At 36.2% G+C, this 21,095-nt stretch overlaps 1 protein-coding gene across 6 annotated transcripts in view; it reads left to right on the top strand.

Annotated features, from left to right (window-relative positions):
* CDC42BPA (CDC42 binding protein kinase alpha) overlaps positions 1-21,095 on the top strand; it is a 189,524-nt gene that overhangs the window by 23,434 nt on the left and 144,995 nt on the right. The gene's annotated exons all lie outside the window — the stretch shown is intronic.

The raw sequence follows: 21,095 nt of genomic DNA, 5'->3' as shown, positions 1-21,095 counted from the left end.
CTAACATTAATGTATGGCCACTAAAGACGTCAGATGGCTGGGCTTTCTTTCAGACTTTAGAAATAGTGTTTTCCATATTGTTACAGATGCATATTTTACATTGCAGTGTGGGAAAGCCTCTTTTTTTCAGTTTTCTTATATTTATTGAACTTATTAGAAAGGGCTTGCTGTGGTCTCCTCCCTGGGGCCTGCAGGGCAATCTCTGCTGTGCCACCTGCAGCACCTCCTCCCCTCTGCCTCCTCTGACCTCGGTGCTCGCAGGGCCATTTCTCTCACTCTTTATCCTCACTTCTGTTTGCCTTTGTGGCATTTTTCCCTTCCTTAAACGTGTTTTTTCTCCAGGGTGTCACTACAGTGGCTGAGGGACTGGGCGGGGGAGGCCCTGTGGCAGGGCTGCTGTGGGACCAGCCCTGACCAGCATGGGCAGCCCCATCCTCTTCTCACTGAGACCAAGCCTCCTGCTCCCCATGCTCCTTTGTAGGTGAAAATGATAAGCAGCAGCCAAGAACCAGGGTTAAAGTTGGTTTTGTTACATTGGATTAATGATCCCTTCATAAATTGGTAATTAGGCAAGTATAAGAGTATAGGTCAAGACGACTAGCACTGAAATTAGATGGTGTTAAATTATCTGCATTGCCGCACAGCCATGTTTTCTATCCCACCATGCCACAAAACTGTAGAATTGTATCAAAAAATTATCTTATTAATTCAAACAAATAAAGGATTTTTTTTTCCCCTCATAATGCTTTTCAATTCTAGTTGAAAATTATTTGCTGATTGTAGAATCAGCTTCAAACCTTCAGGCTTTAGGTTGTTATACATTAACATTAAAGTTTATTATTGTTGCTTTCAACCTTGTGGAGTGAGAAGAGTTTGAAAGTTAACTTTTAGGACTATAAAGGGGCTTCACTTTCCCACATGGAACTGAAATCCATATGGTAGCAGTGTTTTATGCTGGGTTTGAACCATTGTGTGCTTCCATCCATTTTTCTGTCCTTTTCTCAGAGGAGGTAAACAGCTGTTCTTAGGGGGCAATTTAACCAGTGGTGGTAACCACCAAATGCTGTCCATCATCTACCTACGTGCTCAAACACAGAGCAGTTTGGAGCTGCTGCCACTGTTGTCTCCATTTCTGCAGCCACAGAGCTGTCCTGGAAACGAGACTTCCCCAGCTACCGGCACTTGAATTGGCTTGTTATATCCAGTTACGCTCTCAAATGCACCTGTCTGATTGCTGCTGGTGGCAGAGTCAGTGTTTGTGAAGCTAGTTTGCTAAGCATTGCTTGTGTGTCAGGCAATACAACTCATAGTCTTGAGACACTGTCTTTTGCCTAGTCCAAGCAGCACCTGATTATTGTGAATCTGAGTAGTCATTAAATACAGAACCATTTTTGTTCTCTGGTATGTCCCTTTACACAATATCCTGCTGGTAAACATCAACAGCTGATGAAATGTTAAGCAGCCATATTAATTTTAAGACCATTTCCATGTTTCTCAGACTTTTTTCCTGACTGTGTAGCTAGAGAAGAAAACCTATTTACATCTGGGTATTAATGGTACAGAAGAAACTTTTAAAATTTAGCACTGTATGTGTGAATTTTTCATTAGCTTTCTATTTTTCAGACCTACAAGGGAGCTTTTCATTTGACCCATTTGAGACCAAAGAATATCTCTGATAGGTGCTAAGTAACTACTAGACTGTTTTCTGGTTTTCTATGAAGTATGTGTGGTGTTGTATTTAAATTCCTTTAGGGACAATTTTTGGTATGTGAACTCTGTTACTGGTTTGCCCACAAATTAGGCAAAATTAGCTCTCAGTGGCTGTGGTAGAAGTCAGTCTTTTTTGATTGGGAGCAAAGTACATAGAATATAAAACAACAACAACAACCACAAACCCTCCTTCTGCTTAATAACTGACTTTTAAAATTTATCTATTTTAAATGAGGTAATGCTGAAAATACATGGGAAAAACTTGTTGTCTTATAGGCTAGTTAGTGATCAATCTTCACTTTACCATGGATGCGAAATTTAGATGCTCAGGAAGCTGGAAATACTTTTCCACCATTGGTCTTAATACATAATAAGTATTCTTAAATTGTGAATTATAAAAAAGAAATTGCATGTATTTACTGGAATCATTGTTTTGAAATACAAATTAGCACTTGCTCTGACAACTACTGTGTTCATGAAAACCCTGCTGTGGAATAGCCTGCAGAACAATTTCTTCTAGTACAGTTGTTTTTAAGTAATCCCTGTCAACACTAGGCATCGAAAATGTGCTAGCTATGCTGTGGTCTGAAACAGCTGTCAAATGTAGTTTCTGGCACAAAGCCATCTTTAGATATTGTTGTATCCTGTTAACACAGAAAATGAAGAGATCATATTCTTCTGAGCTGGTTAGATTTGTGGTCGATGGAAGAGGAAGAAAAGGTCCCAAGTTATAAATGAAAAGAAATTAGTTCAAGAAAGGTGTAAATGAGCCTTAATCAGTGGCTACCTTTATTCACATCATGAAGTGCTTTCCTGAGCGTAAGGATGTACTTAACGACATGCTTTCCTGAATCTAGGTCAAAGCTCATACTGCTTTTTGACTTTGGGCTAAGATAAACTGAGCAATTGTAATTTATAACTAAGTTATTAGATACTATCCAGAAAGTATATTAAAAATAAGTAATTTCCAGGTGATTTCTCTTTGATCCATAAGGACAAGGCAGACAACAATGAATTTGAGGTTAATAGGAAAACAACTAAAGTAGAGAGTTCGGGAAGAAGATATTTTGGAGAGGGGCAGAAAGGGAAGTCGTTCCAAGGCACTGGCGTGTCCTCTACATACAGGTTTTACTTTGGATAGGACTGTATGTATTTCAGTTGGCAGAATTCAATTTACAAAACTGATTTTTTTCATGGTAGCTAGATGTCATCCCACAGAATCCTGGATTGTTAAGAGAACGTAATAGTTTAGTTAAGTATATGGAATCCTCTCAGGAATTTGAGTTTGGCAGGGTAATTACAATATATTCTGGCAGAGTACATGAAGTCTTGCATGCATTCTTTACTTAAACTATATAAAAGAATCTTTACCAGTAAATAGTTTGTATTTAATTCTTTCTTCCTCTTGGTCGTTATGGTTATTTTGCTCATCCTTGACAAAGCCTTTTCATTTTCCTTGAATTTTAGAAATGGGAAAGCCCCATTAGTATTAGATCAATCAGCACATTCCCTTGTCAATGAGGGATTTTCAGCAGAGTCTTTCTGCCTCTTGTTTTATGAAGTTCCATATTGCAGCCATGAAGGTTTTTGCCATAGAAAAACCGGATAAGGGCTTCTTTTAGAGTCTGTTAATGAATTTTAGCAGATCAGAGCACTGTAACATCATACCAGATCAATGTAATCTAGTCTTGGTTTAGACAAAATATCTTGTGTTTCATGTTCTTTCAAAGTGGTTGTTAAGGACGATGTTATAGGTTATGTTTAAGTATTGTCTTTACGTAGTTGATGTAAATAAATCCCTGTCCAGAAATCAAGGTTACATGTTATCTTCACTTCGCCATTTTTCTGTAGTTGGTATGTGTCGTTTGAAAACCACGTGTCTGTACTAATAGGTTTTCTCTGTGTGATAACTAATACAACAAAAAGTAAATTAATCTAAAGATAGTCTCCATACTCAGGAAAAAAGACAATACATAGACACCACATATGTCATGCTGAAATTGAGTGGGGATTTTTAAATACAGTTTGAAGTGTCGTCTTGTACAAAATGCATCTGGTACAGGTTTTAACTGCGTATTCTGGGTAATGAGCTGTGAAATAGAATGGGACTGTATAGGCTGACGATACTCTGTGGTTTGAAGATGCATAACTCTTTTAAACTCTTAAATTTACTAGAAGGAAAATGACATTTGTATGGCTTGTTGGTTGTTTATTTCAAGGTACTTGTTTCTGACAGGCAGTAAATACTGTGAGTCCAGTAGTAGTAATATTGTTACAATGATTATGATGCTGATGTTTATTTTGGTGACTAGTAGTGTGTGTTTTATGGAGAACATGGAAGGAGCCAATCCAAGGACATTTCTACTAGATGTTTTGTTCGTTGATTTTTGTTAAAGTTAGGTTCAAGTAATGCTACAATTGTATCCAAAAAAGTGCTGTGTTTAAGACATTTGTAGCTACTTGAAGTGTCTTCAGCTTTTGGTCTTTTCAGATCCCTATTTGCAGCCCTGTGCAGGTTGTATACTAGTATACATGCTTATTGGAAAACATTTCCATATCCTTTGTTTCCTCTTCTTCTCCCTTCTACCTCACGTATTTGCATTATATCTTTTGTAGGAATTGAGAACAAGGCAAAGATACCTGCAGTGTATCTGTCTTGACATTTCAAAATCTTGGATTTCATAATTATTCAGTGAACCTACAAAGTGTGTATTTTTATGACTAACTTATGTGTGCTGCTAATTTGATAGGAGCTAGTGTTATTTTACTATTTGTAGAGATAAAATCAGATCTTCAGGTTAAAAGTGTACAGATTATGTCATTTCTATTTATTGTAAGAATTCATCAAATCACCTAAACTGAAAGATGCCTGATGTTTTATTGCCTGGCCTGCGAAAGTTACTTATGCTAGAAATAAAGTACAACTGCTATGTTAATGCATAAATGTCACTCACCTGCAATTGTTCTTCTAATCACTTTGGTTTTCTGCTTTCACTGAATCTAAGTGTTCTTTGTATAAACTTGTGGATTATTTGTGGTCTGTGATATCACTGAGACTTGCTGTACTTTTTTTTCATGTAATACTGGTTGACAGATGAGTAAGTTCCTCTTGGTTTCCTCCTGCTTTGTCATAGGAAGTCACATTTAATTGATTATGTGACTGAAGAGTAAGGATACAACCACAGGAAATCCTGTGGCTGAAACCAGTTTTGTTCTCTGCTTTCTTTTGCTAATAATTTTGCATTTGCAGCATACTATCTTTGATTTAGGACTTCGTTGTACTGTGACTTTAAAAAGGTGGTACTTTCTGCAACATACAAACAGAATGGCTAACAGTTTTTGAGATGGAGAGTCTTTTTTTACAAAAGATCTAAAAATAGTGGTATTGCTGATGAGAATTTGTGGATGAAAACTTGGCAACATGGGTCACTGCAAGCAAAACAAAAGCTAATAGTGTCAAATGTAAACACACCTGAAGGAAAAAAATAAATGTAGCATGTGCATACTACATTTAGAGGCTTTGAGATGTAAGAGGTACATGGAGGCATATAGGGCTTCTTGCTCATTGTTTCTTGAGTTGGAGCAGCAAGCTGATTCTGCTACACAAGCCCTCGTTCTTGTAGAAAGAAAGGATGTGTCAGGAGAGTGGGACTATTCTTTCTGAGAACACAGCACATTTAAATTGTTTTAACCAAGTCTTCACCCTCATTTTTGATCAAGAACAGTATATATCTTGTCTTGAAGCCCTTACTTTCAGGATATAACAATATGCAAGTTTCTAATTATTTTAATTTTTGTTTGGGACAAAAATCAGCTCTATGCTGACTTTTGAGGCACAGCAATAACATTATTGAGTGTCAGTCTCTCTATAAAAATTTTCTGAAGAAATTGAAAGATGAGCTTTTAGATACAGCTGCAGATTTTTTCCTTTCCATTTTAAAGTAATTTAAAGGAATTTATTACCATGCTAAGTAAAACTAGGGAAAGGCACAATTAATCAGAATGCATTTTCCTTCTTCCTTGCACATGATGTTACTGTTAGGCCTTATTTAATTTATAAATTTGTGAAATAAATGTATGCCTAAGATAAAAGGGCAAAGGAGGGAGAAAATGTTTTAAGAACGTACCTCCTGGCCTTGTGGAGAGTGATTGTGGTGTTAACCCTGACTTGACAGCTCTTATAAAAAGGGATTACTGTGATAACCAGAAGAAGGCAAGCTACTAGTGTTTCCAAACTGAGGCGTGCTGTACTGGCAAGAAGGGAAGATGGCTTGAAAACAAACCAGGATGGGGAAGAAGGGGTAGGAAATGCTGAGGTCTTGAAGCATGTCATCCTCAACTCCTGTACTCTGGGCAATCACCATCTGGTATCGCTTGTAGCTCTATACTCACTGGACACATACAGCCTTGGCGCTGTGTGTGCTGGGGTTGCTGAACCTGGCTGGGACCTTGTGCTTCTGTGCCGCTGTTACATGTCATGAACTAGTGCAGGAGTAGGTGTTGACCCCTAGCAGTTGAGCGAGTTGTGGATACCTGTAGCAGTGTTCTTCAGTTTGGGTGGTTGGACTCTACATCGAAAGCCCCTATAGGACGTGTGCTGTCTGGGAAATTATGTGGAGAGTTGAAAAAAGAGGGGAAGGAGGCAGTAATAGTAGAGGTAAATTGGGATAGCAGTACTAGGGACAGTAGTTTGGAGAATGTTGATTTAATAGGAATTCAAGTTTCTTTTTTATTTAAATTATGTTCCCATAATTTTTTCTCCCTATTAGAGACAATTACATAGTGTTCAGAAAACAGAAATATTATCAGTAGAACTGCTTACCTCAGAAACTTATGTGGTAGAACTACCGTACCAGCACGAATGACAAATTATCTGCTTATTCAGACTGAAACTAACAATATTAGTTTGAGCTTCCTGTGTTGAGGTAAGCGTATGTATCCCACATACGTTTCTCTTTGGATGTTAAAATGAAAGTTAAAGCTCAGAAATAATGGGAATTAACTAAAGGCGTTGCTAATAGCTGAAAATTGTCTGGAATAACTTGTGGAAAGTGGTCTTTTGGAAGAAGTAGTAGTAGGATTTTTAAAAAAGTAGTTGAAAGATGCCCGAAAATTACTTCGCAGAATCTGGGCTGCATTCACTTCATTTTCTTCGCAGCTCGAAGCATCAAGAATATTCTGTGATGTAATATTTTTTATTGTCATCGGTAGTAAATTTGGGGAAGCATGTTGTTGCAAATGGATTTATGAAGACTGATTATCTGGTTCAGAAGTCTGGGCCAGAGGTGGGAATGTGGGTGGCTCTGCTAGCCTGCTTGGGTCATCAGAGAATGCCCGTGAAATTTATCTAGAAGAGTAGTTTAGATCTGTTTTTTGGGGAAAATTTCTTCTTTGAACTGGCCTCTCAGCAAAAGAGTAGGGATGTTTTCATAACATCTCACTTGAGCTTATGTTTTTATGCTGCCTTCTGTGCAAAATCTAAAGACTGGGAGGGGAAGCGCAGAAATTGATGCTTGATTAGATGCAGTTCTAAGTGACAAATAGCTAAATGAGTTCTTGTCATCCAGCATAGTTTAAAGCTTTGCAGAGTTAGCTCCTCTTTGTGTAAGTACTTCAAAGAAGTTTTAAGACTATCTGTGGCATACTGAAAGGCATGGACTCCCCCCATTTTAATTATAAAATATACTGCATGGTCATATGAGCACTTAAACATAACCCAGCAAAAAAACCCCACCTTGACCATAGTGACCTTTAAAGGAGATCACCGATCATGAGCTTTGTGAGACTTGGAAATGGATGAAACTTAGCTGGTTTATGTAAGATGGAGATCTGGCCCAACTGAAGCAGTTTATTTTTCTGTTTTTTCCTCTGAATTATTAAATGTGCAGTACATAAGCACAGAAGCAATAATACTGTACAAGTACTGGGGCTGTGCGTGGAAATACCCAAACTCCAGAACAGTACCTCTCTCTCCTCCTAGTCTCTTCCTTTCCCATCTCCTACAAGGTTATTTAAGGAGTGAGTAGTTAGTGAGGAAAAAGTTACGGAAGAACACTTTCTTCCATTCCATACCATCCTGTTGAAGTGGCTTCTTTGGGCAGCTGGAATTGTTACCTACACTGTATTTCCTGCACCTTTTACTTGTTGTGACCCACCCCAAAATTGTAAAGCATTAAAAACCCATAGCATGGTCAGAAAATGCAAACTTTTGCACTCCTTTTCCTCACATGTATATCAGAAATAAAGGTGTTATTAAATTTGGACCATGTCAGAACACTTAAATGTGTAGTCAAAGAGGAAACGCCTTTTTCCTCGTAGAAATTGCAGGTCAAGTGAAAGTGGATGAAAGGAGTAAAAGTGATGAAAACTCTGGTGAAGGGAAGAGAAATCATTCCTTGGAAAGACAGTGACTATCTGCAGCGGTTTTGCGGAAGATGTTCATAAACCATAAATGTTGCCGTGGAGAGCAGGCAGAGCAAACAGACAAGAGTTCTTGACTATACATGGGATGGGACTTGTGATAAATTCCTAAAATAGATTTACTGATCTGTTCCAATATACTGAGTGTTTTGAAGATTATATCCAAACAATCTGAAAATTAATTTTTATTCCTGCATATACTCAACTGTTGAGAGGAAAAAAGAATAAACAGGATAGATCTAAAATCAAGAGAAACTTTATGCAGCACTTTTTAGGATAAAATGTTTTAGAGTATTTAGTACACCAAAATATTTTGGATCAAGAGACTTGAGGGCATGTTGACTTCATTTGTTAATAAAGCTGTGAAATGCACCTTTGTGTTTTCAGTTCATAGTGTGATCTTTATACTGCCTTAAGTGGGCTGAAGACCTGCAATACCTCTCTAGCTTTAGAGCAAGCATTTTATCTTTGTTTTTAAGCTAAATTTTACCCTAAATTCAAATGAAGTGAGTGTTGCATTTGTGCAGTAGTGAAAGAAAATTTCTTTTTCTAACAAGGTTTGAGAAATTGCCTTTGGCTTTGATTATTGATGCATGCACTATAGAACCTTAACTCTCCTTATCAAGTTTAAAGTAGTACAAGCACTTCAGCGTGAAAATAATACTGGTTAAAAGTACCTCCTATATTGTGTGTACCTATGGAAAACGTGAAACTATAGCAGTGTGAGCAGTTTTACTCTCAACATTTGCACAGTAGCAATTAATAAAAGTGCAAGACTTCTAATGAAAGTTATTCCTAGCTGCTGTAAATGCTATGTGTAGCCTAACATTTTGTTCAAAGAAGCTTACTTTTCTCTTGCGATTAGTTTAAAAAAAATATGTGATGAATATGTGAAGTAATTTTTTGGAGATAGTTTGCTTTAAAGCATTCAACATGAATAAGTGTTTTTTTTTTAATAACGCAGATAATAGCATTGAGGTAAGCCTGTTGGTGGTGTAGAATGCAGTGGCACAAGTAATTAGTAAATCACTACTATATAGCATACATAGTAAACTATGGTTAGTAAGGAAAGAGGTATATTTCTGCTTGTTAATGAGAAAGCCACTTGCTTTCTTCAAGTAAATGGACTCTGTTGAAAATATAGCTTCAGCTGATTTACCAGCATCAACTAAGGCTACAGGATCTTAAGTTTGAGAGGGAAATACCTTCTATTTGTATTATGTTAAGGAGTAGAGTATGTGAGATTGCTTTGAATCAAGCACTTATGTTTCCAATATTAGACACTATTTAGTGGTAGTAATGTTTCAATACTTTGTTTATTTTTGTTTCTCGAATTAAGTGCCTGGGAAACCAAATACTAAAAATCAGATCCACCAGTTAAGTGAAGGACATGTTCATATTGCAAATGTTCTATCTAACTGATGAAAATCTGTAGGTAGGGCCAGAACCCATACAGTGAAGTTGTGCCTGATCATTGCAACAGACAGCTCTTAATGAAATCATATGACTAAGGACCTGCAGACTTTGTCGGTTGTATTTAATATTAACTAATTTTATTAAACATATAGTTCTAGGTAAATATAGGTATACTATCTACATACATAAGTAGGTGTGTTCGTGTGTAGGTGTGTATATAGACACATGCACACAGTTACATACTGATATATATATATTTGTATAATAAAAAAGCCAGCTATATGCTTTGGTACTTGATCTTGGTAAGAGTTTTAAGGCCCAGTTCCATAAATTTCTGCTACCCTCCAGAAATGTTTTAAAGTTTTAGTTCCCAGGGAGAATTAAGATTGTTCTCTGCTTAGTATGTGTAAGAATCAAATAATTATCTCTGTGATTTAATACTGGATTAGCTGTTGAGCATATTGTGCATGTTAGGTTTTTAAAAATTTTTATTATTTTCTTGATGTCTGATGTAAAGGCCACAGGAAAATGTGTAAAGACTAACTTCAGAAAGCTTTCAAAATCAGGCTGTTGCTAAACTCAGAGTAATATTTTATGGAAAAAATTACATCATCAGATCAAGCTGTAATGTTCCAGGTGCCTAGGGTTTTTTCTCTTCTACCTTTGTGCATATATATATAAAAGTAATAGATCAAATATTTTAACTGTGAAGTCAGTGTCAGTTCCTTTTTGGTATACATCATTGATACTGTAATAAGTACGTATTTTAATGCCTGAATTCTAAAAATGAATAAAGTTGCCACAGTACTTAGTAGCAAAATAGGTAAGTGTTAAAGAAGCTCTTGCACAGATGCACATGCTTAACAGAGATTATATTGAATTATTGTAATACCAGTATAAAATGGTTGATGTTCCAGACTCTGTGCTCACCAAGTAAGATGAAAAAGCTGTCAGAGGAAAGGGGGGGCATTAGAGGAAAACATACATGCAATGTACACATAATTTTTTGCTGCTGAGAACTACTGATAATTTTTCATTCTAAAAAGGTGTCACTGCCTGAAATAAAATAATACATAGATATAATACATTCTCAATGGTATGGATATTTATAATGTTATTTTAGCATATTCTTAACGGAATTTTTGATGATTTCTAAAATTTTAAAACACAGGATTTTGTGTGGCAGTTTTCTCTACTAAGTTATAATATATACTAACTACTTTGAAGATAAGAAGAACAGTATTTGTGAACTGTTGACAAATCTACATGAAGTTATCTTGTTTCACGTTTAACTCTGAGACAACGGTATTTTAAGGTTTTGCAACTGTTACATACACATGAGCATTTTTCTTACTGTAAAAATAATTAATTTCCAAGTCTTTGTGTAGGGAGACATTCAGGAAGTTTTCCTTTTTACTCTTCACTTTGAAACAATTCCATTTCCCTTCCACTAGCTCTTTGTTGGCAAAGGTAACCAGGCCTCTTTCCTCCAGGAATAGCCTTTTGTTTGTTTCTGTTTGCTTGTATTGGTCTAGTCTGCAAATAGGTGTGTTATCACACAGACTTTATCCTTGATTTTGCGCTAATAAAACTTGTCAGGTCTCCTTATAAATGTTCCAGTTTCAGATGAGTTGTGTTTGATATTTGCAGAAGGAGGGAAGGATTGTCTTTCATTGTTTGCAGTCATCAGTTGAATCACAGTCTAAAATACAAGTTGAAGGTGGTTGGAAACTGCAGTTCTTGGTCTCCTAGAAGAAGCGCTGAGCTTCAAGTGGCACTTGATAGTAATGTGATGGTTACCCAGAACTACTGAAATGTAATGTTTTGCTCTTTCAGTCCTTGATTCTGCCAGTGCAACCTATTGTTGTATATGGGTTCCTATTAAAGTACTATGATAGCTACAAGAAAGGCAAATGTAGTTTAAGCCATAGTGCTGGCTCTCACGGGAGGTAGTTTGTTCTGTTGGCATTGCTGAGGTACAAAATTTGGAGGTCAGGAGGACACCCTTGGAAAGAGTGGCAAAGGACAGGCTAAAGATCCTTTTCTGTTTTTTCTTGCATAGCACTGCCGCTCGGGCACTTGCTGAGCCAGGGAATGGTTCCTTTCGTGTTTAATAGCCTTGTGACTTTTTTTATTAAGTTTATTTTTCTTGTTTCTCTATTTGGTGGGAAAGGTGCTGTGTTTTGGGAAGGAGACAAGTTAAACTGCTACTCGTCCTTCTTGTGCCTTCTCCCTTTTTGACATTGAGACTGTTCTGTGCTGTATTGGTGTTACTTAATTTGTGTTTGGTCTAACTTGTGAGAAATTCAGCTGTCTGCAGATATTGGGATATTTAGTTATGTAAGACACGGTCATTGCAAGAGAGCAGGCTTTTTCGTTAAAACGTGACTTTCTGGGGCTATCAGATTTTAAAGTTGTGAGGCCTTACATATGACTATAAACATAAAAGATTTTTGAATTTCAAGGCTTCTACTATAGCTGTAAAATCTTCAGGGCCAAGTTCTAGGTGAACTTGTGTAGTCCATTCAGTGATAACTGGATTTCACAATCAGATACATGGTTGGAACATGGACACGTGCTTTTGCTTGATTTAAAAATGGATGCACTGTTCACGGAGTATGATCTAGTTGCTAGACTTCGTCTCTTTTCTTATCTAGAATATACAGTAGTGATGTTGAAATTCTAATGCAAATGATTTTTATGAGCTTTTGGTGCCCTTGTTGAAGAACTGAGGGTCCAGTTGTGAACATATTCACTATGTTAACATAAAAAAACCTGTAATATGTGGACTTCAGATTAGTGTCCTCATTGATGTTAGAAGAAAGTCATGATGTTCACAAAAATATTTGTTAAAAGTTTGTTAAAACATTTTAAAGATAGAACAACACGGGGTATTTTAACACATTTTACAGAAAATTACTTTGTTAAACATGTAACTGGACAGTAGCACTTTTGTAGTTCTAGTAAACAAGTTGTCATGACCCTTTTTAACTTTACAGATAAAATTGAAATCTGGAAGATGGTTAAAAAGAGCAGTTTAACAGTAAACAAGAAGAATGTGTTGAGTCTTACAGGAGCTGCCACAAAAATGAAAGCTGATTTGCTTTCTGAAATCTATTTCACTGTTGATCAAATGGCTCGTGTTTGGAGCTTTTGAAAAGTAATGCCCATTATGGTCTGCAGGAGCAGCATTTGTCTCTAATTTTAACACCAGCTGACCATTTCCTAAAAGACTGCAGCTGTTATTTACTCAGAGCAGTGTAACTAATTTGATTTTTTTTTTTTTTTGTCTGCTGCAGAGCTAATGAATAATTTTTTCTCTTTACTGGGTGCTATACATACATAAATCATTATATCAAATATTACATTATTCTGAGGCCTTTTAAAGGGCTATGTTGTTGAAGTACTAAGTGTAATGTAAATGAGGTACCAAATGTAATGTGCTTAATTCTGGTATATTTTCCTTTATTAATCAATTTTCTCAATTTATTAAAAATCATATTTGTAAAGCAAGTAAATAATATGGCAACGGTGCATAACTGATATCACTTGAAGGTCATTTAGGATCATAACAGGAACACTGGAGAGTTGTATTACAGAGCAGATTGCAATAGTAGAGGTTTCAGCATGGGAATCGCTGCAAATTGTGAATTATGGGATTCTGTATTGGTGATCTTCTGAGAAAGCATGGAATGAGTCTTTGGCAGAGGTAACTACTCTTTACTACTACTGGCAAAGTAATACTGTCAGATCATGCGAAGCTGAATCTTCTGAGCTTGATTCCCTGTGTTGTGTGGCTCTTATTTGTTCACATATCTTCATTAGCATAAAAGCTAACAAAGCTAATCAGTATTCAAAGAGGATATTATAAAGGAAAATGGATACTGCACACAAAGAAAGCACGTGACATTTTGGTTAATAGAGATGGTGTTTAAACTGTAATTGAGCATTACTATCAGCATGCGTCTGGAAGGGATGTATTTCTGAACATGCTTATTTCAAACGTTCTTGGTTGGTTCTAATTTTTAGGACAAAATGTATGTACTAGTGTATTGTAGCATAATTACAGGATTTGTCTAGTATCAATTACTGTGTATAGGCTGTAGACAGTTTAAACAAAATTGTGGAGGCTTTTTACAGTTGTCATTGTTTGGATTTCCTGACCTGTTTGGTTTTGTAGTGTTGTGGGGTTTTTTTTTGTCACGATGCTGAGCACTTCAGAAAGGTGGTGAATGTCTGTTATCAACTTCCATAGGAGATCAGTTCTGAACCCTGAAGACTTTCTACTAAGTATTTACTGTGCTGTTCTCAGAAGTGGCATTGTTTTTCTGCTATGCTACAGTTGTTATCAATATGAATTAACAAAGCACTATGAGGTTAAAGTATTGAATGAGTGTGGGGAAAAGCTGTAGTATTTTGCAAAGCCATTTCTTTTAACAGGGGCTTTATATTTAATAAGTATTAAAATAATTACAGTAAACTGTCTGATAAGAGTTTTGAAAAAGTTTCAATTATAGGGGTAATAAACAGTATTTGGAATCCCTTAACACTAGCTTTCTACCTTTTTGTCTTAAAAAGAATTCCAGTGGAAATGTGGGCTTCTGTACAGAACATTTAAGTCTGTGATGTCCATGGTTTATTTCAGTTACTCATGAACTTTTGCAGGCCCTAAAGTGTTCACAATCCAGAGGTCAAAGACTAGTGAATTGGAAGGCTTGTCTGACCTGCTGATGGAAGAGAAATTGTGTATCGGTCTGTTCTCGCCTTCAGGAATTTTTGTTCATGACTGAAATAAAACTAAGATGAAGAATGTTTGTAAGAGCAATCTCCAACTCTGTGAGTACTCAGAGCAGCCTGTAGACAGGACTAAAGTGGTAAGGATTGAATTTTCCCCCTTCATTTTGACTCAAATAACTGGAGTTATTCCGTAGTTGGAAATATTTTTTCAAATATTGCTATTGCTTAACTTGTGGTTTTGGATAATACTCCCTTGTATGTTCACAGAGAAACAGAGATGGCATTCCGATGACTTTACACTGGAGCGTGTGTTTGTCTGGACCATTGTAGATATTATTAAATCCTGTCACAAAAGGTTACCAAACATAAAAGTGGCACATTTTTGAAGTTTAACAAAATATTCCACCTAGAAATTCCCAAACTGAACACAACTGCTTTGTGTGTGTGCATGCTGTCTAATAGCTGTTCCTCTTGTGTATGCAATGACAAGTTTAGCATTGTCATGTGAAATACCTGTAATTGATATCTTGATTATAGAATCTGACTTGAAGGCCTTTGAATGGCAGAAAGATTCTCTCATCCTCGTTGGGGGTCAGGACGATTACATCTTTATTATTTCTTGGCTGTTAATGCTTTTTTATGTTAATTCATTTGCTGCTGCTTAATTAAAGCTGTAACTACTTGAGCACTTTCTTCAGAGTGTAGGAAGTGTATTTAACAAGCGTAATGCTCTGCAGTGGCTGAATGTACCTGATCGGTCTGTATGTTTTGTTCACATAAGCAAGTATCCCAGAGGAGGGTTTTGCCAGGAAATATTCTGCCTTCCAGCTGTAATTGAATGGGCTTGAACAACAAGCTGAGACAGCTGGGTCCTGTTTTGGTCTTGATTTGTAGGGACCCAAGGGATTGGGAGAGTGGGAAAGGATCCTGTGCCAGTTGAGTGAGTTCAAATGAGGAAAAGAGAGCTTTGCTCCCTCGGCTGCTCTGCATTTCAACTATTAATACAGCAATAAAGCCTATTCAAAGAGTTCTGTGTTCTTTGTGTTTTTTGAAAGAAGGCTTGTGTGCTTAGCTATTGTGTCTTTTTTGAAATTTAATGTCTTATCACATGAGGCAGAATTTTCCAGGTCAACCACCCAACTTTAATCGTGAGATCTTGTAGAGTGCAGGAAGGAAGCTGAGAAGTCCTCACAATAACCAAGGAATAACATCCTATTGGAAGTGTTCTTTCATAGGGTCATTCACATTATAATTAAGAAATCCCAAGAAACAAGCAGTTAAAGCATTTGGACCTCAATCTTGATCAACTTTTGAGTAGTTTAAGTCTTTGATGTATCTGTATTTTAAATGAGTTTTTGGTGGTCCTGAGGTGTAACAGGAACTTTTACACGGTCCTTTTAAATGCTGGTCAGTTCTGAACATGTATTTCACGTTACTGTAAGGAAGTCAAATTGCTGCTTTCAGAGGGAACTCTTAATTTGAGTATTTTCAGGTTACATTGCAAACATTAACTGTTTGGTTAAACTTTCTATTTGCCTCAGGCTGACCTGTTGTTGACAAATAGCTATTTCTCCTAACTGAATCAGACTGTTTTAACAAATTGTGTTTAAATTCTTTTGTCCAAATCCAGCTAATGTGATTGCCAAATGAAAATAATATGAGGGTAGAAGTGGGGCAAAATGAAGCTATGTTTACATAGTGATCAACTGCTTATATTAAGTAAGGGTGAGACATACGCAGAGATTTGTGGAGGAACTGCCTATTTTTAAAAATCAGGAAAAAAAGCTACGAAGACAGAAGAGATCATGTCAGAAGAAAATAAGCATGTCTATACTACAATATAAAACAGAGGATCCTGTGCTACCAGATTCATCCTAGCAGTACATCCTTAGTAATGTTAGGGGGGGAACAGCTCTGTGCTGTGATGGCTAGATCACTTCTGGTACTCTGATTTCCTATACATCCAATGATGTATTACTACATCATTGCTTGCAGTGTAGACAGACTTACTTTAAACACACCATCACAGAAAGCTAAAATTTCTTATATACTGACTTTTGAATACCTGATGTATACACACAGCTGAATGTAGACTGACAAGTTGAATTTCTAGCAGCTCCTGGATTTTCTTGCATGATAGTGTACCTCCATGGCTAGGGTTTGTCTGATGCTGTGATGCAGTGGTGAGAAGTCCAAATACAGAGGGCTCTAGTTCGTACACTGCTGTAGTGATTTTTGTGGCAGGTATCCTCTAACTTCACATGGGGCAGAAGTATGTATATGCATTTGTACTGGTTCATCAGTACAAGACAGCCAGCTGATCTTGACGCTTTTTATTAGTTAGTAATTTTGTTTAGGTACCAACTCACGGTGTCTCCGTGTGTTTTAGTGATTTTGTGCTCATTTGGTTATTTGGATGTGTAGAGTTCTCAAAACTTTTTCGTAAGTAGTTATGTTCTTGCAGGTATGAGTTGTAAGCTAGGTTAGACTTATAAGTTCTTGGCTAAGGAGTGTTTTGTAATTTTTGTCTCGTGTGGTATCTCATGTGTTCACAAATGACTATTTTGCGTGAGTATTGCAACTGTTGTGAAGTGTGGGTTCGTTGTCATCAACTCCACTGGGGCAAAAGCGGTTATTCTAGAGAACTGTACAGTATGCAACATTTATTCCAAATAAAATTTCCCTTGATGACAACCAGTTTTATAAAAGGAAGTAAAAAAGATGCGGCACGAGCTTCTTCTGCAGCTGTATGGAAGTTCTGCCATCTTTAGTTAAGAGTAACACTGAGCAGAAAATCACGTGGTCTTTTTGCTGCCTCTGGATAGGTAAAATATTTTATTTGTATTATATTTAGATTTTTCCCTAGAACAGAATAGCAGAATTTATATGGACCAGACTAAGCCATTTTCCAGTTTTTCACATTCTTAAAGAAGTTAACTCCTTAGTGGAGGCTTTTTCTTTCTTTTTTTTTGTCTCAAGGGACTTCATACTGTTGCTTACAAGCAGAACTGGGAAAAGCTGTTTTACATTAGGTCTAAGTGCTCTTTTAGGGACAATCTCTCTGTTGTCGATTGGTTTGAAAATTTGAGAGAGAAAGGAGAAAAATGTTTGTATAGCTAGTGCTGTGAAGGCTATTTTTCGCATAACATTTTACGTTGGAGGTGACACTTGGTTTATTTTAACCATGTAGCAGAGGGGCTTCTATGGTGTCAAGGTTGTAGCCAGAGAGAGACTCTGGGAAATTTTTTTTTCTGAGGTAAAAGACCTATAGCATGTGGATTTGGATATTTTAGGTAAAATTTTCTTTGAGATTAGAGGAGATAAACTATTGTTGTTTTTTTTTTTTTTTTAAAAAAGTAACTGAAAATACAGTGTTTCATCTTCAACTTTTTGTAACGTTTCTATACAGGCAATACTAAAAGCATTTATATGTTTCTCTAGTGTACTAGCAGGACTCCTAGCACTTTATATTTACATGTCGCATATTATACTTCTTAGAGTGACAACATGTAATAAAAATAAATGGATATCTAATTATCTTTTATACCTTTAAAGGTTAAATTGATTTTTTTTTCTTGATTATTTCTTTTAAATCTATCTTGTGTGATCCCTGCAATGAGTTATCGATTAAACCATCATACCAAAAAAAAAAAAAAAAAAAAAAAAAAAAAAAGATTTAAATACTATTTTAATTGATGGATTGTCCTGAATGCTTTGTAATATGCCTAAAGAGCCACTAGAATTCATTAGTGTATGTTTCATTTGAGTATGATTTTAGACTATTTTTTTAAAAATGCATATCCTTAGAACAAATGCTGATGTGACAAATAGCAATTGCTTTTGTTTAATTATTATTTGTATTAAGGAGAAGATACTGCTAATTAAGAAGTTGAGCTAGAAGTAAGGAAAGTGGTTATCACCTTTTACATAGCAAAATGTGAAAGCTGTGTTTACTCTCTGTGTATGCACACAGTCATACAAATAGCAACAGCAATCCTGTGCAGCACCGGAGGGTAGAAGAACGGTGTGGTCACAGATTTTGTCACCTTGGTTGTTATCTAGCCTACTTGTGTTTGCTGTTGGGTAATTTTTCACTTTGAAATGGAAAAAAAAGGTGCCTTTGAAGAGGAGAGAGTAGCAGAAGCCTCTAACTAGAAGGAAAGAAGGGAAAAAAAAAAGAATGAAGAAATCGAATCTTTTAGATGGCTTTCTTATTTCCTCTGGGAGGAAATAAGGCCAATCATGTCAGTAACAGTCCTCTATTATTATTGATTAAATAACATCTGCCTTGTTTCTATGGTGTCTTTAACTATTTAGTTTTCAGAAATAGAAATGTTCTTGTCTCATGAAGGAAAGGAAATGGTTATACTGGCATATGTATTAGAAGTTTTCAAGAAGAAATCCTATTTTTTACATAATCTACTCAACCAGACCTCATGCATCTTGTCAGATGGCTCATTTTTTGCAATGGGAAAACATTTTTTCTTTCCATTTATTATACCTTTGTCTTTTATTTTGTGATTTTGTTCTAATGAACAATTCAGTTGGGTGAATAAATGCGAACCACCCAGCTTTTTCTGTTAAAATTGCTCAGTTATCTCTTTGCTTAAATGTTTCATTCATTTATGTATTTTGGTATGTTATTTTCATAAGTCAAAATGTGATCGCAAAATGGCAGTTTAAAATTTATGTGCAGGCTGCACTTGACTACGTTCATGGCATTCTGTTGAGACTATCAGGGTGAGAACTGAATGTTGCCTGCCGCCTTGCTCTCTGCTTTTGAAAAGTTCAGGCCTGTAATCCTGACAACAAATTTGTGTGCATGTACACACATGTATATGGCATTTGAAGTATTTCCCAAATAAAACTGGTCAGGAAATAATTATTTTTCCCCATGTGCAAAATGATAAAGGGTTCTTTGCTGTTTTGAGTAAGTACAAAATGTTTGTTTCTTGGATCAGTGAGAGAAATTACTACTCATGGGGCAAAAATTTGTTTACTCTGTCATGTGTACTGCAGGGTTTATGGGATGGGGAACAAAGCACCATTTCCTTTTCCTGGAGGCACAGAAGCAGGGTTCAGAGTAGATGTTTATCTGCTACCTATATTTGATAAGGAAAGAATTGGGGAAAAAGCTAAACAAATCACCCTATAAACTTGCATAACCCCAGTAAATCATGGTAATTTTTCTTCATCTCTACCTGACTTTAGTTAGTGGGAGAAATGGCAGGTCAGGTCATGCAGATTATATCCTATAATATTCTCAAATGCATCCTGGTGACATCCATCGTGAATGCTTCTTTACATCTCTTTCATGCTTTATTAAAGCTCCAAACCACCATAGTGTTTCAAAGATGGAAGATATAGTTTAGGGTTTGGGTTTTTTTGTGGTGTGTTTTTTTTTTTTTTTTTTTTTTTGTTGTTGTTATTGTTTTGTTGTTTTTTTTAAAAAAAAGAACAAACCAAAACAAACCCAAAAAACCTTTTATGGTCTCTGAGAAGAAATTGTTCATAAGGTTATTTTCAGTGTTCCTTCCATGGTGTACGTTTTCTCTGAGTTGAGGTAGTGAGGAGAGCATATGAGACTTCATGTGTGAAGAAGGTGGTCCTTGTTCTTTTAATGGCTTTATGTGCGCAGCTTCATAGATTCTGGACATCACGTAGAGGAATAGGATTTTCTGTTTGTACAGTGAGTTGGTTTAGGTTAATTTACTAGTTAGGATTCTCTAATTTACTGGTCAGTTTTTGGAATGACTCAAAACTTACTTCTAGTAATTAGGAAATTATATATGATGTCTGGTCAGTTATCTGTATTTTTTAAAAATCTGTGCAATCTTTGGAATTTTAATCTATTGTACTCAAATAGTTCAGCATCTTTCAAGAAAATAGCTGAATTACAAACTCATTAATTTAAATCTAGAAAAGGTGGTAATAAATGTGGATAATAAAATTAATTTATTTCAGATATAGTAAGCTTGTTTGCAGTTGTATAGTCATTCAAACTTGAGAACAGCAGTTGTTCTTTTACAACAGAAAGGATGGAGTCTGAGATATTTGTCAGTTTTCTTCTAAAAGTTGCATGTAGCACAAGGGTCTCAACTGTCCTTTTGACTTTTTTTCCCTCCTTCCCCCCACATGAACATTGTTACTTACATATATGGCAGGGTTTTGTTTGACTCTTAAGCATAATTGCATTATAGTACTCTTTTGTGTCCACTTTCACCAAGTCTTCCAAGTTTCTCAACTGATGTTGTATTTCCTGACCACTGCATGCCCTTGCAGCATTTCAGGTGTACTACGTTCTCTAATAACAAATAAAGTGACTAGTGTTGTCATTGAAACGTACTTACGGTGTCCAGAAAAAATGAGACATGTTTCATTACAAGAAAAAATGCTGCTTTGAACCTCCATTTGCTGCTTCCTTCAGAATTGAATTGAAAACTTGGGAGCTCAGTTGTAATTTTGTGATGCTGTTTTAACACCCTGTTTGTAACTTTGTTACCTTTTGCTTACTGTTTCAAACTTACACTTCAAACTTCTATTTAAAAAAAAAAAATCAGCACATGTAAAAGCTGAGATTTTAATTTCAGTTCTAGCTCTGCAGCAGGTGGGGCATACTTCCCGTCTTGTGTGGAAACATGGGGACGTCATCTGCTGAAGAGTACGAGCAGTTGTAACACTGCACAAAAGGATTTTTTTGCTTGTTTTACTAGTACATCAAGGCTGCTGTTCTCTGCTGAGTTTGGGGCCAGAAGGTGTTGAAATATGTTTGTTTGGTTTTGTTTGATTTCTTCTGATGGTGCTATCTCTCA

This window comes from Athene noctua, chromosome 1 (assembly GCF_965140245.1).
Source record: "Athene noctua chromosome 1, bAthNoc1.hap1.1, whole genome shotgun sequence".
NCBI lineage: Eukaryota > Metazoa > Chordata > Aves > Strigiformes > Strigidae > Athene > Athene noctua.
Note: the sequence above shows the minus strand (reverse complement) of the source record. Positions and strands in the feature narration are given on the sequence as shown.